Here is a 16,988-nt window from a genome sequence, read left to right as displayed (position 1 = left end):
TTTTAATACTCCAAATGTGTGAACACCACTTATATTATGTTCACCATGCTAACATATGTTATTTGCAATCAATGTTTGTATATATTTTTATTAAGGAAAGGCTTTTTGATTAATAAGTATAATTACCCTGATTTTGATTGTTATTATGTTTGGTGTGGTCGTTTCAAAGTTTTTTTTGAAGAAGCCCAAAAGAAAGACAAAATGGTAATTGCACAAATAGTATTTTATCACCAGATGTCTCATGGTTTCCAAGAAGGTGTTGAAAAAAATAAATCACATTGAGGTCGGGGGGTCATTTGGGGTCCTCATAAAACAATAAAGCTCATTTGATAAGCATTAAAACCCTTCCGTTATGCCAGTGAACATTAATTGCTACAGACATATTTATTTAGTAAGGTTTTTGGCTTCTGTCTTATTCAGTTCATGTAAATGACAGTACTGTGTAGGGAGCAATTCTCACAAAGATATAAAACTCTGACAAAAGCTGTTTTAAAAAGGTGTGAGCAATATTGATTTGAATTTATAAAGATTTACTGTTAAAATAAACCTGTTGTGGCTTTGTTTTTTTCACTTTACAGTAATAGTCCTAAAACTTAACACAGTATACGGTAAATTTTCTCCATGGCATCTTGCCACAGCTCAGAGTCAAATATTTTGTAAGTGTCTTTTTGCTGAACTCTCAAACATTCCTGCTGTCCCACTCTGCGTCTCATACATTGTCTTTTTCATCACTGTCAAGATCTGATGTCTTCATTTCGACCTGGAAAGAGAGAGAAAAAAATGTCAAACATAACAGCCTTTTCATTAAATTTTGCCATTCAAATTTCATTTCAAATTGGGTTTTTTTAATAGGCATATTAGCACAACATATTTGGTTTTGTGCCTTTCCTTTATGGTTACATTAATCAAACTTTTTGGCCCACATGTGTTATGTATCTATTTATGCATTAATATTTGTCTTTGAAGTTTTTTTCTGATCAGAGTGATCAGACTGGTTCTCAAATACATAGATACGTGTGGTCGTTTAGTTTTGCGTGTCAGCTGATGTTTTGATGTTTTACATTCACTAAGGCATGGAGATACTCCAGGATGCTGGGTGATATAAACACTACTGTAAGTCAAAAGATGCCACACCCGTTTTTCTACCAAATTCTGCTTATCATTGAATGATGTGTTAAAGGAATTATGAATCATTTAAAGAATTTGGTAGAAGGGATGTACTGTTTCAATAGACCAATTCTTAGTTTTTCTGCAAACAGTAATGATGTTTTTTTTGTGGGTGGAGCCTATCTAATGGCAGAAAATGACAGTTTTCAAGTTAGCAGTCTATGGAATCATGGAATAAAAGAAAATAATGGTTAAATTTGTGTTTATATTTTTATATATACGCTTGCCATACTGGGTTTTAACCATGCTTTTTTTAGTCAGGAGAAAGGATTGTTTTCCCTCACGACAAGCCCCCAGCTATGACGAGGACACCGACCAACGCGTTGGTTCGCAACCCTCTCATAAACGTTTCCTTAAAGGAAACTGAGGAATGTGTAAGTAAAGCATGTCATGGAGCAGTCAATAGTTTCCAACCAACCAATAGTTCCAGCATTGATCCCCATTCATTTCAGTGCTTCTCAAGAAAACTCGCTGGTAGATTGAAGAAATTACTGCATTTTTAGACATTTAACGGATTTTTGACCTCTCAGGATTCTAGCCAGTTGTGGGTATTTTTTTTTTTTTTTGTAGCATTTTATAGTTAACGTTTGTTGTTAGATAATAGGTAGTTAGACTATAAATTTAATTTTTTTTTAGTGTTTCTGCAATCCTCTCTCCCTGTAGGAGGTCGAATAAGTTTCTGTGAAGACTGCTCACTCAAAGAAAAACTTACCTAGTGCCTCACTGGATATTTTAAATAATAAAGAGTCTAACTGAATGCAGTTGGTAGACTTTTTTTTTTTTTTTTTTTACGTGTCTTTTTTTTGGGTTTACATTTACATTTAGTCATTTTCGCAGACGCTTTGCAAGCGACTTACAATTCGGGGATACATAAAGCAATTCTTCTTAAAGAGGCAAACAGACACAGGAAGTGCTTGTAATACCAAGTTTTAGACATTGTTCAAATAAGTACAAGCTAGAAAGAGGAATAAATAAAAATAATATATATTTTTCATCTTGATGTCAATAAGCTTCGAAAGGGATGAGTTTTCAGCTGTCGCTTGAAAATTGTCAGGGATTCCGCATTCCGGATAGGGGTGGGAAGATCATTCCACCAGCTGGGAATGGTGAACGAGAATGTTCTGGAAAGTGATTTTGAGCCTGTCTGTGATGGTACCACGAGGGCGCCGCTCACTAGCAGATCTCAGACTTCTGGAGAGATGTAGATTTGAAGTAGTGAGTGGAAGTAGGCGGGTGCTGAGCCTGTGGCTGTTCTATATGCAAGCATCAATGTCTTGAACTTGATGCGAGCCACAAACGGTAGCCAGTGTAAGAAGATAAAGAGAGGTGTAACATGGGCTCTTTTGGGCTCGTTGAAGACCAGTCATGCCGCTGCATTCTGAATCATTTGTGATGTTTGATAGTGCTTGATGGAAGTCCAGCCAGAAGAGCATTGCAGTAGTCCAGCCTAGAAATGACAAGAAGTTGTGCAGCATGCTCCATTAGAAAGGGTCTTCTGATTTTCTGATGTTGTGCAATGCAAACCTGCAAGATCATCAGAGACCCAAGAACCCCAGTGACAAGTTGAATTGCTTTGGATACCACCCCTCCTCAGGCAACCCTGAAATACCTATCAGTGAGAGGATTCAAACCAGAGAAGTGGAATCTCTGTGATGCCCAGTGATAAGAGGGCAGACAGGAGGATCTGATGATTGACAGTGTCAAAAAACAGCAGATAGATCCAGCAGAATAAGAACTGATGATGTGGAATCAGATTTTAGTGCAGTAGCGCAGTCTCAGTTGAATGGCCACTCCTGAAACCTGAGTGGTTAGCATCCAGTTTGTTGTTCTATAAGAGAAACAATGATATCTGGTTGAAAACAAGTCTTTCAAGGGTTTCCACTATGAATTGAACGATATAAAAACACCTTAATCAATCCGCAAACAAACTCCTCAACTTACATTTTTTGAGGACTGGGGTTACCTGAACCTGCTTGAATGCAGTGGGGAAGATGCCTGTGAGGAAAGAAGAGTTGATGATGTGTGTGAGTGCTGATAAAAGTGTAGGAGAGATTGCTTGGAGGAGGTGTGAGGGGATTGGGTCTAGAGGGCATGTTGTAGGATGGCTGGAGGGGAGAAGTTTTGATACTTCTGCCTCAGTGAGGGGACAGAAGGAGAAGTTGGAAGTTTTAGCTGTGGGTGTGGTTGGATTGAGGTCCTGTGTGTGTTGGGCTGAGAATTACTCACTGATTAACAGACTACTGACTACTGACTGACTACAGGTTTTAATTATATATTTTGCTTGCATTCATTAACAATCAATTGAGTCTTTGAATTTCATAAAATTACATTAGGTTGTGAGTAATTAAACCTTTTTAAATTTTTTTTTTTTTTTTTTTTTTTTAAATCTAAACTTATCAAAATTGAGTGTTTGATAATGTCTAAATGTACATTAACCGGTACAGTCCCACATATGGGATTTTTATTTCCGTGCCCCTGGGAGTACGGTCCCACATATGGGATTTAGAACGTTCGGTGACATCGCATAACTGCCAAATTCAAACTGTGGTCTGGCGCTGAGCCAGAGACAGACGTGCACTGCTCTTGTCATATTATCACAACTATGCAGTGTTCTTAACCACATAATGCATATTTTAGGTTTCAGACATTTAAATACACAGTAAAACAAACATTTAGAGTTAAAAAAAAAGTAAACACATATGTCTATGGAAGCAACAATAACAATCCATTCAGATTTAATTTGGCAGATGTGTTTTATTTCATATCAGATACACATAGTTTAAGTAACTATAAAGTTCACTCTATTCTTCTCCCAGTTCACCCGCCACTTATTACTTGTATTTTGGGAGAAATTAATTCACATGCTGTAAATCTGACTGACAGGACTCTCTGAACTGCAGCACGAACAAACATGGCGGCGCCCCATCTCACATTACAGATCACGATCAAGATCATTTAGAAAGGTTTTTAAACGACCAACACACACTCATTTACACATATTTATGAATCGGAATATCAAATTTTTCATGAATTTGTGAATATTTTAAATAAAAAAAGGAAAAACAAAATTAAAGCGTTCCATCTGTCATACAGTGTTATTGTATACACGGTGTGTCACGTGACAAGCCTGACACGTCACCATGGAAACAGTAAGGGCGACGTTCTAAAATAACGGTCGCCTTAAAAAAACTCACTCTGGGGGGACCGCTAGAATATTTTAAACTCAATACTGAAAAGGTTAAAATGCAGAACCTTAAAAAAATAACAAATTGTGAAACTTGTGTATTAAATAAAATCAATGCACACAGACTGAAGTAGTTTAAGCCTTTGGTTCTTTTAACTGTGATGATTTTGGCTCACATTTAACAAAAACCCACCAATTCACTATCTCAACAAATTAGAATATGGTGACATGCCAATCAGCTAATCAACTCAAAACACCTGCAAAAGGTTTTCCTTGAGCCCTTCAAAATGGTCTCTCAGTTTGGTTCACTAGGCTACACAATCATGGGGGAAGACTGTTGATCTGACAGTTGTCCAGAAAACAATCATTGAGACTCTTCACAAGGAAGGTAAGCCACAAACATTCATTGCCAAAGAAGCTGACTGTTCACAGAGTGCTGTATCCAAGCATGTTAACAGAAAGTTGAGTGGAAGGAAAAAGTGTGGAAGAAAAAGTTGCACAACCAACCGAGAGAACCGCAGCCTTATGAGGATTGTCGAGCAAAATCGATTCAAGAATTTGAGTGAACTTCACAAGGAAGGGACTGAGGCTGGGGTCAAGGCATCAAGAGCCACCACACACAGACGTGTCAAGGATTTTGGCTACAGTTGTCATATTCTCCTTGTTAAAGCCACTCCTGAAACACAGACAATGTCAGAGGCGTCTGTACCTGGGCTGAGGAGAAGAATAAACTGAACCTGTTTGCCCAGTGGGTCCAAAGTCTCTTTCAACGATGCGAGCAAGTTTTTGTATTTCATTTGGAAACCCAAGGTCCTAGAGTCTGGAGGAAGGGTGGAGAAGCTCATAGTCCAAGTTGCTTGAAGTGTTAAGTCCAGTGTTAAGTTTCCACAGTCTGTGATGATTTGGGGTGCAATGTCATCTGCTGGTGTTGGTCCATTGTGTTTTTTGAAAACCAACGTCACTGCACCCATTTACCAAGAAATCTTGGGAACACTTTATGCTTCCTTCTGCTGACCAGCTTTTTGAAGATGCTGATTCCATTTTCCAGCAGGATTTGGCACCTGCCCACACTGCCAAAAGTACCAAAAGTTGGTGACCATGGTGTTGGTGTGCTTGACTGGCCAGCAAAACTCACCAGACCTGAACCCCAGGGAGAATCTATGGGGTATTGTCAAGAGGAAAATGAGAAACAAGAGACCAAAAAATGCAGACGAGCTGAAGGCCACTGTCAAAGAAACCTGGGCTTCCATACCACCTCAGCAGTGCCAAACTGATCACCTCCATGCCACGCCGAATTGAGGCAGTAATTAAAGCAAAATGAGCCCTACCAAGTATTGAGTACATGTACAGTAAATGAACATACTTTCCAGAAGGCCAACAATTCACAAATGTTTTTTTTTTATTATTATTTATTGGTCCTTATGAAGTATTCAATTTGTTGAGATGAAGTGATGTTTTTTTTTTTTTGTTTGTTTTGTTAAATATGAGACAAAATCATCATAATTAAAAGAACCAAAGACTTAAACTACTTCAGTATGTGTGCACTGAATTTAATTTAATACAAAAGTTTCACAATTTGAGTTGAATTACTGAAATAAATGAACTTTTCCATGACATTCTAATTTATTGAGACGTACCTGTAGCTACACAAACAAAATTGTGCAAATAATAAACCTAACATCATATTATTCAAGTGAACTAACACATTATTTTGAGATTATTAAATGATTATGAAGAATAAAAAAGCCCATGAATGACGCTGGTTCAGCATTCTACGGAAAGCACGAAGTGTCCAACCTGACGACATGGACCCGTCCCAAATGGAACACTTCATGTGCACTTAAGGTCTTACAGATTTACAATGGCCACCACTCGTGAGCATGACCGTTAAGTCCACGAGACCAGGGTGTCCCATTCATCATTTTAGCATTCAGAAGTGTGCTTGCGAGGTATGCGCCCTTGATCTGCACTTACAGTTCACGCGGACTTTAAAGGGATACTCCACCGCAAAATGAAAATTTTGTCATTAATCACTTCCCCCCATGTCGTTCCAAACCGGTAAAAGCTCCGTTCGTCTTCGGAACACAATTTAAGATATTTTGGATGAAAACAGGGAGGCTTGAGACTGTCCCATAGCGAGCCAAGTAAATAACAGTGACAAGGTCCAGGAGAGTATGAAAAGCACCATCAGAATAGTCCATCTGCCATCAGTTATTCAACCCGTAACGTTATGAAGCGACGAGAATACTTTTTGTACATGAAGAAAACAAACATAACGATTTTATTCAACAATTCCTCTCCTCTGTGTCTCTCCACATCAGCGTAGCGCTATTTTTGACAAAATCTGACTAGTACGCAGATGGCGTACGCACTTCTGTATCAGCCGCGCCACAAGGATACGTTTTTTACATGTATTTTACGCTTTGGTTTGAAAGCAAAACAGCGCATCGGCGCTTTTTTATGTTATAGCCCTATATTTTTACTTTGTGTTACATTTTAATGATTCTTCTAATGTTATAAGGAAAGACATTTTATTTAATCAGAAAGCATGTCTATTTTTGAAAAGGGTTCTAACAGGAAAGAGGTAAAACAGTGAAACTTTTTTTTTTTTTCTTTTTTTTTGATGCGAATAGATATTTTCCCTCTCTTACTGAAAAAAAAGCAGTCGCGACTTTTTCCCTGTGTTTTTGATGCGAATAGATACAACAATAATACTTGCTATTCTCCTGTTCTCCACTATAGTTTTTTTTCTTCCTCTTCTTTAACCCTATGACGACTTCCGCTAAGTTACCCGGAAACATTGAAAGGGTTCGAATTAGGTACTTTCTGTTTTTCACAAAAGTAGTATTGTGGAAGTTATGTACAAGCTGAATTAATAATATCGGGGCAACATGATCATCGGGTATGTTCGTAATTTCTTCGTGATATTCAGTTTTCACACGAGCCGTACATCCCACACATTTCAGATCTAATCTGTCGCGATATGTACAAAAAGTGAAATTTGCTCATTCGTATTTGGCCTGGTTTATTTTGATCCTCACTTAAATTAACATCAACAAACAAACAAAGCATTTCAACAACATTAATCCAATAATCATGGTTTTATTAATTAGCCATTATTGAGTTGCAGGTTATCACATATATCTGTTGTAGCCATTAGCATTAGCATGTTGTATTGTCTTTGTGCTGTGATGCATGTGCTGTTATTTTTATTGATAGTATTTTGATTGACCGAGCCTTTCAATGCATTCAAGATATTAAAGATTTTACCAGGAGGGTAAGACGGGTGAAGATGCTCCCTTATGAACATTTACTGTTAAGTCATATTACAGTTTAGCATCTACAGAATAATTAGGCCTATGCAGCATACAGTATCTTGTTAAGGGAAATAAATATAACCATTTGTTAATTTAGTTGTACATGTGTGCATTTTGAAAGTTCAGTGAACATTTACAACCCATTTAATGTTTATTTTATAAAGATTTTCAGCTTAACTTTACAAATAAAAATAATATTTTTTCTAAGTCACCGGTTAATAAGAGAGTTATTATTTGACAAGTGTTTAAAAATTAGTGAAGTCTATGCCGGTTTTCATTACTTGGAAGTAAGTACGTTAGTAGTGTAATTGATTGTGACACACAATTTGTCGTTTTAGGAATGTAGATCAGGCAAATTAACCACAAAAACCCAAACCTTGTAACTTTCTAAGTTTTAAATGGCAGTGAGTGAGGGCTTTCCATCGTTACTTTTGGTTTGTTCAGCTGGTAACCAAAACTTTGGCCTAACTCAATCTTTGGATAGTATTGACAACACAGCTAGTAGAGAGCTTTTCTAACCTGAAATGATCACTGCGTGATCAGTTCTGCACATCTCAAACAAGCCGTGTTTGCCAACTGTCAAGCTAAACTGGCTAAGATTAAGGAATATAAAAATTTTGTGTTTTTTTTTTTTTTTTGTGTTTCTGCAGATGCTGTTTCATCTGTTTGTTTGCAGTGCTGATAAACAAAGGTGAACATCTGGGGCCCGTTCTTCATAACTCGCTTAATACATCTGAGATGATTTAAAAGATGCTAGATCTTTATGAAGCTTATAATATGACAAAACTTATTGAATTTGAATTGTGCAAATTTCAATTAGTGACAAATGTCATTTAACAAAAGTGGATTTTATGTGGCATTTCACATAGTTCTGAATTGAAATTTTTTTTTTTTTTTACGTGACTAGGTGAACATTTGAAACTTTATGACAATTGATTTTTTAATAGTCATGTATTTTCAAACAGCAGATTTATTTTTTTTTTTTCTGAATTGTTAGACTGCAAATATCCAGTTTTTAAAAATACAGCTTCAAGTTTTCAAGATATATAAGAAATTCGGAAAATCAAATTCAATATTTAAAATTCAATACGCAGAAATTCAGATTAGTACCGAAAGTAGGTCCACGAGGTTATCCCAGGGAAGACGAGATGATCTCCCAAACATCGAACAAAAGCATTTACGGTGACCGGAGCACACAGGCTCGTTTTGTCGTGGCCACAACGACATGCAGGAATGTCTCGGGGCAGACATTACCATAGTTACTAACAACAACAAGGTCACACCAAAATGTTTATATATTAATATAATTATTAATTATTATTATTATAATTATTATTATTCTTATATATTCAAACATTATTATTTTAAATGATTGTCCCCGGATTAGTAGGGTACCTTTGTAGTAGAGTAGCAGTGGCTGGAATTGGTTTTTAAATCTCAGTTCCACTGTTTAGATGAAATAAGCTGCTATCGAGCAGGTTTAAGCTTACGGATCTGTTGCTATGACAGTAAATCCAGGATGAGTTTCAAAGAACCAAATTATCCAAGATCATGCCAAATTGTCAACTATCAAATGCAGCTAACTAAGTTAGCAGCCTACGAAGAACGGGCCCCAGGACTAAAAATTTAAATGATAAATTCATGTCACGTATAAATGCCATATGTTGTTTACAATTACAATTTCTCTCATTTCAGTGTCTCTGGATGTCACAGTAGAGGCTGTTTTTGGTGGTTCTGTTGTCCTGCCGTGTTCTTCAGATGAACATGATCTTAAACTTCAAGACACTGAAGTGTTTTGGAGAGGCAAAGACAATGAGATTATTTATAATTTAATTAAAGGTGCAGATTCTTTAGAGACACAGGACCCACGGTATATGAACAGAGCGCAAACTTTCCCTGACGAGTATGAGAGAGGAAAATTCTCCATCAAACTCATCAATCTCACTCATGCTGAGGCAGGGGACTTCATCTGCTATATCACACCTTCAGATGAACAGGAGACTGTACACCTGATCATCAAAGGTGGGTAAAAATAGTTAATTCAATTTTGAAGTTTTAAATAAAAAACAGCTTGAATTCCTACCTGAATGATTTTGTATACAGCATGAATTGCTTTGTTACTGTTTTTCATAGTGCAGTAATGTTTTTTTCTTTTTTCTTTTTTTTTCAGAATCAACTGAACAAGAAAATCATGGACCAGAAACACAATTAGACTGGTGGCAAATATTACTAATCTGTGTTTTTGCATTATCTGTATTCGTTTTTCCTATAATAGCCTATTTCTTATTTAAGCAGAGAAAAATAACTCAAGCTCCCATATAGAAGGAACAGTGGCAAACTGAAGGTTTAATTAAACTCACTTTCTCTCACTTCTGACTTATGCAACTTTAACTTACAATTTTAGCCAAGTTTGTACAACTTTCATAGTGTCTTTCTGGAGGAAAAAATAAAAAATAAAACTTAAGGCAGCTTGCACAACATCAAACGTTGGCAGTGTATGTTTTCTGGCATCCATGGTAACAAATGTTCACCATCAGAAGTGTGAGGTGGCATGTCGTGCAAAATCAAATTTTATGCTGCAGTTTTAATGAAGCATATTTCATTCTTGCGCTCACCCTTGTAGTGTGAAACATGCATTACACGTTTTGTGCCGTGTTTCTCTTGTTGACAGAGAAACACAGTGCTTGTTCTTATTGTGTAACAATAAGATCATGAAACACTCAAACAAACATTTTTTTAGTTGTCAATATATTTCAGCCTTATTCTGGTACCACAAGTGTCCTTTCTTCATTTGTGGTTTGCCAGAAAAAAATGTGCTTTGTACTCTTATGCATTTCTTGTTGTTAATTTATAAAAATATTTTATGAGCTTTATACTATGTAATATATTATATATATATATACACAAACCCGATTCCAAAAAGAGTTTGAGACACTGTACAAATTGTGAGTAAACATGGAAGTAGCACTAAGAGGCCAGAAAGTTAAATGTACATATAAGGTACAGCATGGAGGACCATTTTGCAACTTATTAGGTCAATTGGCAACATGATTGGGTATAAAAAGAGCCTCTCAGAATGGCAGTGTCTCTCAGAGTTAGTCAAGATGGGCAGAGGATCACCAATTCCCCCAATGCTGTGGCGAAAAATAGTGGTGCAATATCAGAAAGGAGTTTCTCAGAGAAAAATTGCAAAGAGTTTTAAGTTATCATCATCTACAGTGCATAATATCATCCAAAGATTCAGAGAATCTGGAACAATCTCTGTGCGTAAAGGGTTTAAGCCGGGGGAAAACCATACTGGATGCCCATGATCTTCGGGCCCTTAGACGGCACTGCATCACATACAGGAATGTTACTGTAAATGGAAATACACAACATGGGCTCAGGAATACTTCCAGAAAAACATTGCCATGTGAACACAATCCACGGTGCCATTTGCCGTTGCCGGTTAAAACTCTATAGTTCAAAAAAGAAGCCATATCTAAACATGATCCAGAAGTGCAGGCATTTTCTCTGGGCCAAGGCTGTGGCAAAGTGGAAAACTGTTCTGTGGTTAGACGAATCAAAATTTTAAGATCTTTTGGAAAACTGGGACGCCATGTCATCCGCGGAATAAAGAGGACAAGGACAACCCAAGTTGTTATCAGCGCCCTTTCAGAAGCCTGCATCTCTGATGGTATGGGGTTGCATGAGTGCGTGTGGCATGGGCAGCTTACACATCTGGAAAGGCACCATCAATGCTGAAAGGTATATTCCAAGTTCTAGAACAACATAACATATGCTCCCATCCAGACGTCGTCTCTTTCAGAAGAACGACCTTGCATTTTCAAACATGACAATGCCGGACCACATACTGCATCAATTACAACATCATGGCTGTGTAGAAGAAGGATCCGGGTGTACTGAAGATGGCCAGCCTGCAGTCCAGATCTTTCACCCATAGAGAAATTTATTTCCATAAAGAGGAAGATGCGACAAAGAAGACCTAAGACAGTTTGAGCAAACTAGAAGCCTGTATTACACAAGAATGGGACAACATTCCTATCCCTTAACTTGAGCACCCTTGTCTCCTCAGTCCCCAGACGTTTGCAGACTGTTATAAAAAGAAGAGGGGATGCCACACAGTCGTAAACATGGCCTTGTCCCAACTTTTTTGAGATGTGTTGATGCCAATAAAACTTACTTTCCCCTTAAAATTATAAAAGTTTCTCAGTTTAAACATTATTGATATGTCATCTGATGTTGTATGCTGAATAAAAATATTGAAATTTGAAACTTTCACATCATTGCATTCTGTTTTTATTCAAACTTTATACAACTTTTTTGGATTTGGGTTTGTGGTGGTGGTGTGGTGTGTGTATGTATATATATATAAGTATATATAGATATATAGTATATATATATATAATATATAGCTTCAGATTACAAATGTAAAAAGAGGCAAAGAGGAAAGCCTCTTTATATGTTCGATGAGGTACTCACTGAAGCCTATTAAATCATCTTCAGACGCTAAAACATATCCGGGGTGAACATATTGTTGAAGTCTACAGATTAAATATCAATTTTCTCTACAATAATTATTTTTGTAACTTTTGTAAAATGTGTTATGAAAGCTTCTTTCCCCGTACTCAGGCCTCCCTATACTGCTCCCGCGCAAACCCAACATATGTTCTTAATATAAATCACTATCTTTGGACTAGTAAGCTTTAGTTTTTAGTGTCTTAGAAGTACAAGATGGTAATAACAGATGCAATTATGTTTTCTTTGTGCATGCTTCCTTTTTAATAAAATAAAAGAGAAGAAACTAAAGTAAACTTAAAGTAACGTAAAGTGAAAGTACCTTCTGGAAACTGTAATGTGATCAAGACTCGGAGGAAGTAAATGTTTTGACAACTAAGAACAGGACTAACTATGGAACTTGAAGGGAAGAATAATGCTTTATAAACCTGAGAGACTCTCTTCTGTTTATTCAGCTATTTATGTTTCTTATTTTCAGAGTTTCAAATCTATTCAACCCATTTTTTTAATGTTATGTTTTACTGAAAAATAAGACACATAATGAAAATCTGTAGTTCTGAAACACGTCTTAATTACCCAGTTCTTCTAATAATTATGCATAAAAACATGACCTGGATCAGACAAGACATACTTTTTACTCGCACAATTGAACAACAGATATGCTGCACATGAAATAAAAAACGAGTGTATTATGATAATTGAACTAGTAAAAATATTGGGTTTGTTTTAGTCCGTTGTTTTATTGAATATGCATAGATATAAATTATTACGAATACTCAAGTGTTAGAGCTACACATGTGGGATCCATGTGATCTCCAACTGAAGTACGGTAGCCCTCATTCTTGGTGGAGGGACTGGAGACATTTATGTCGAATGACATATTGGGGTCTCCTTGGGAGGCCAATCCATCCTCTGAGTTAAAGAGAAAATGCCACTGAAACTTGGCTAGTGGATTTGGCATAACTGAGCCACTCTTCATGCATACAGGTCTAAATAGGCGAACGGGCAATCCACTCATTAGGTTTTGTACGCCTGAGAAGCCGTCCGAGAAAACGTCTCCCGGGGCAACAGCGAATGGGTAAAGGGTTGTGAGGCAGCGTCTCCCATTTTTTTTGTTTTTTTTCCTCTCCATCAGGGGAATGAGGGTTTCGTACGTAACCAAGATGTTTCCCTACCTGTCGGTCACTACGAGTTATGTCGATACGACATATGTGGGGTCCATGGGGAATACCACAAGCCCTTGAACCCAACGTTACCACCCTGTGGCGCTGCAATTGTTGACAAGCCACAGAGACGTCCCAAAAAGCTACGCCTAAGGTCGTAACCTTCCCAAAGCCCCAGCACAACTCACTGACCTTGGTACTTAAAGTCCCTTGTAAAGGCAATTTCAAAAAAAAATGTCTAAAACACATTATACATAGTTAGAATGTATTGCTAAAACATATTACAAAGACTGGACTGAAACACTGACTGTGGGTAAAACAACTGAATTGTGGAGTTAGACCGTAAAACAGTTTCTCACACCATTGCTGTGATCGGATTTTTGTGGGCGGGGCTAAAATGGGGGGATTGATGACGCACTGCGTCCCCCTGAGCTCCCTGGCCCACCCCTAACAATATAAAATAGAGCACATTAGCATCAGTTCGCACGCTCAACCACGAGGTTACTGTCATACTGTTACTTACGCTGGAGGCTCAAAACATACTGTATATGGTTTTGTACAACCAATTAAGCTGTTAGGAGCATCCATTCTGGCTGTAGCGGGGGTGGACAGTTGATGTGGTGACTGCAGCTTTCCCGTGCAGTGGGCGTGGGTTTTCAGCACAGCAGCAGACACACCCCCCAGCGTTTGAGAGCTGAGACTACTGCCTCATTTTTTCGAGATTTTGATTATTTTATATACTTACTGGCTTTTTTTTTTTATCATTAAAATTGTTTGCTGGGTGGCTAATAACACCATTTTCTGTGGTATGACAAACTCAGAACACATACTTAAATTTGACTTAACAGGGACTTTAACGGAGACCAAAAGGGTGAGTACATCGCTGCTGGATAAGGCCATGCTGCTGTTCCATCCACAAAAAAAGTTTTGGAAGGGATTGTAACCTTCAGTGAAAGATTGCTTCAAATATTTCCTATTTGTTCTTTCAGCCTGGCAAAACAATGGGAAATCGAGTCTTAAGGAGAAAGGTCGCTAAGGAGACCACATTCTACCCATAGGGAGGTGACGTGGAGATACTGGTATGGACTTACCCAGGAGGCAGTACAACATATGGAACAGGGTCTCTGAGTGCAGGTCCCTAACCTTAAAGTAGGGATGGCACAACTGGCGCAAAGAGACTGACGCAGAGCGGGTCTGTCAAGGAAAAGACACAGGTTTTCCAAAGGGAACAAACCATTACTGTGGAAGAATACCCATATGCCGGATTTCCCAAGGGGTAATGACTGCGGAGGGTGCTGGAGGACGCTCAACCAGGGTTCACCAACCAGGGAACTCTACTTGGAGGGGAGAAGAAAACGGCACACTCGCATCCCCGTGTGAGGGGGAAATGGCGCAGACACGTGTGACACTGAGCCAGATTCTTCCCGCCAATTACTCTGTTGTCCCAACACACTGAAGAAACAGGCTCTACATGAAGGTTGTAAAACCTTGGCGAAGGTGTTTAGGTGTACGCCCAGCCCGCCAGCTCGACAAGAGTGTCCCTGGCAGAGAGGCGCCGTTGACCAGTGCCCAGGAGGAGATAGACACTCTGAGTGGAGTGCTTCTCACTCCCCAAGGGGGGGCAGCGGCTCGTCTTGGGATTGGTTACGCCAAAGTGATAGCACCCACTATTCAGTGGGCCAACCTCTGCTTGGAGACAGCCTTCCCTTTCTGCTGGCCTCCAACAGCAGACAAGGAGATGCTGCAGAGCCTCTGAAGCTCTGGGTTGCGGTCCACGTATATGTGAAGGCGCTCTTATGGGACACAGCAACGCCAAGGCTGGCTATTCCTTCCTTCCGGGGGCAGCGCACTTGCAAGTTCAACCACGTTGGTCTCAGAAAGGGAGTGGGTGAGAACCTTGGGCACATATCCAGGCCAGGGTCTCAGGACAAACATGAGCCCCCAGGAGGCTGGGCCCCGAACACAACCAGGCACTCTTCACTTTACCGAAAATGCTTGGAGGTCCCCTATAACCTCCTTGAAGGCAATAGTGGCAGAGCGCGGTCAGGAGCACTGTCTTGAGAGACAGTAACTTCAGCTCAACTGACTCAACGTGGCTGAAAAGGACCCACTCTGGGAGTCCAGCCAGTGACAACAGAGAGATCCACAGGGAGGGTTTATCAGGGGTTGACCTAGGCAGGATCGAGCACAACCTACTGGCACCCATCAGGAAACCCCCTAACCGATCTGGGCCTCGGTTCCACACAAAACGTTCTTATCGCTAAGTAGTTCTTAACCTATTCCTTAACCTCTCTCTTAACGTTATGGCCACGATTCCCGACACGTTCGTAAGCTAAAGATATCTTCTTTAAGTCACACAATTCATTAAGGTTGGGTCTGTGACCTTTCGTAAGCTCTCTCTTAGCGTTGTTTGGAGCTCAAGACGCTCTAGGTCGCCGCCACTGTGCAGCAGTCTTTAGAAATCAGCACAGCGCAGGACAAGTCAAACTATGGTGTTTTTTTGACAATGTTGTGGCTCAACAATGATTTTATGTTATGGACATTTTAACGACATAATATAAAAATGTTTGCAATGGATTACAGGCCTATTTTATGAAGTTGACTTTATTTGGTATCAGAAGTACATATGGTGGTAATTAGCCTAGGCCTATTTTGTAATGTCATGTAAAGCGTTTAAAATTGGCAATCATTTTTGGATAATTAAAATCTGGCAAACAATTTGGCTCTAAATGGCTAAGATCTAAAAATGGGTAAGGCATGGTGGTGTCCAGTAAGCGACCAAAACTCTGCAAGCCATCCAACGTGTCCCCTTGTATTGAATCAAAGAGACGGTGCCGGCCGCGGTAGCAGTTTAAGTCCATGTCAATTTTTTTTTATTCGGCAAAACTTAAGCCCTTTTGACATTTTTTGCGCTGACGTGGCTATATTAAAAAAATGTCGCCTCCCAAGACAACTCATTATGGAGCTGATGGCCCTTCTCAGACCTGCGCTTGCCAGGCTAAACACAGCGGAAATTTTGCTTTAAGCCTGATGAAGTCCAGCTGCTTGCAGCGCTAAGGTTTTTTGTGGTACAGGGAGCTTCATCGAGGTCGTGGGAGAGAGAGCTACGGCCTAAGCAAGACCTCGACGTGTGGAGGTGCGCGTCCACAACTGTCACCAACGCCCTTCTGCGCCAGTGCCGGGGATTACAACTGGGGAAATCTGATTGTAAAGTACCTTACCACGCGTAAATATAACGTGTGAGTTACATAGAATTTTTTTAGAAGTCGTTAAACCCAGGCTCAAGATCAAGTGGCACAAGTGGCACAATGGGATAAGGAGGGTGGATGATTATTCCCAGAGGTATAACCCGGTTCGTCTACCCGTCACAAACATACCGTTTGGACATCTTAACTGACGATTTGATAGTTTTATTAATAGTCTATAATTTTACGGATAACTTAAACTATGTTAAACATAAATGTTTCCTGGAGAGAATTTGAGGAATGTTTCCTTGGCATAGAATGTGTTTGTCTTTCTTACGGCACGTTAATTGCCAAGTCGCTGTGAAGTGTAAAATCGATTTACTGAGCAATCGATGCCAACTTATTCAGCAACCTTCACTCGGGACAGACGCCTTTGTAAGTATGGTCGTAACTT

At 39.1% G+C, this 16,988-nt stretch overlaps 1 long non-coding RNA gene across 1 annotated transcript in view; it reads right to left on the bottom strand.

Moving 5' to 3' along the window:
- Window positions 1-688: 688 nt before the first annotated feature.
- The window catches only part of LOC122141688, a 53,635-nt gene continuing 37,335 nt past the window's right edge, over window positions 689-16,988 (bottom strand). Inside the window, exon 3 of the long non-coding RNA XR_006158002.1 lies at window positions 689-760. This is a non-coding gene — a long non-coding RNA (uncharacterized LOC122141688). The remainder of the gene's footprint in view (window positions 761-16,988) is intronic.

The sequence above is a fragment of the Cyprinus carpio genome, chromosome B22 (assembly GCF_018340385.1).
Source record: "Cyprinus carpio isolate SPL01 chromosome B22, ASM1834038v1, whole genome shotgun sequence".
Taxonomy (NCBI): Eukaryota; Metazoa; Chordata; class Actinopteri; order Cypriniformes; family Cyprinidae; genus Cyprinus; species Cyprinus carpio.
This window is presented reverse-complemented; position numbering and strand designations above follow the sequence as displayed.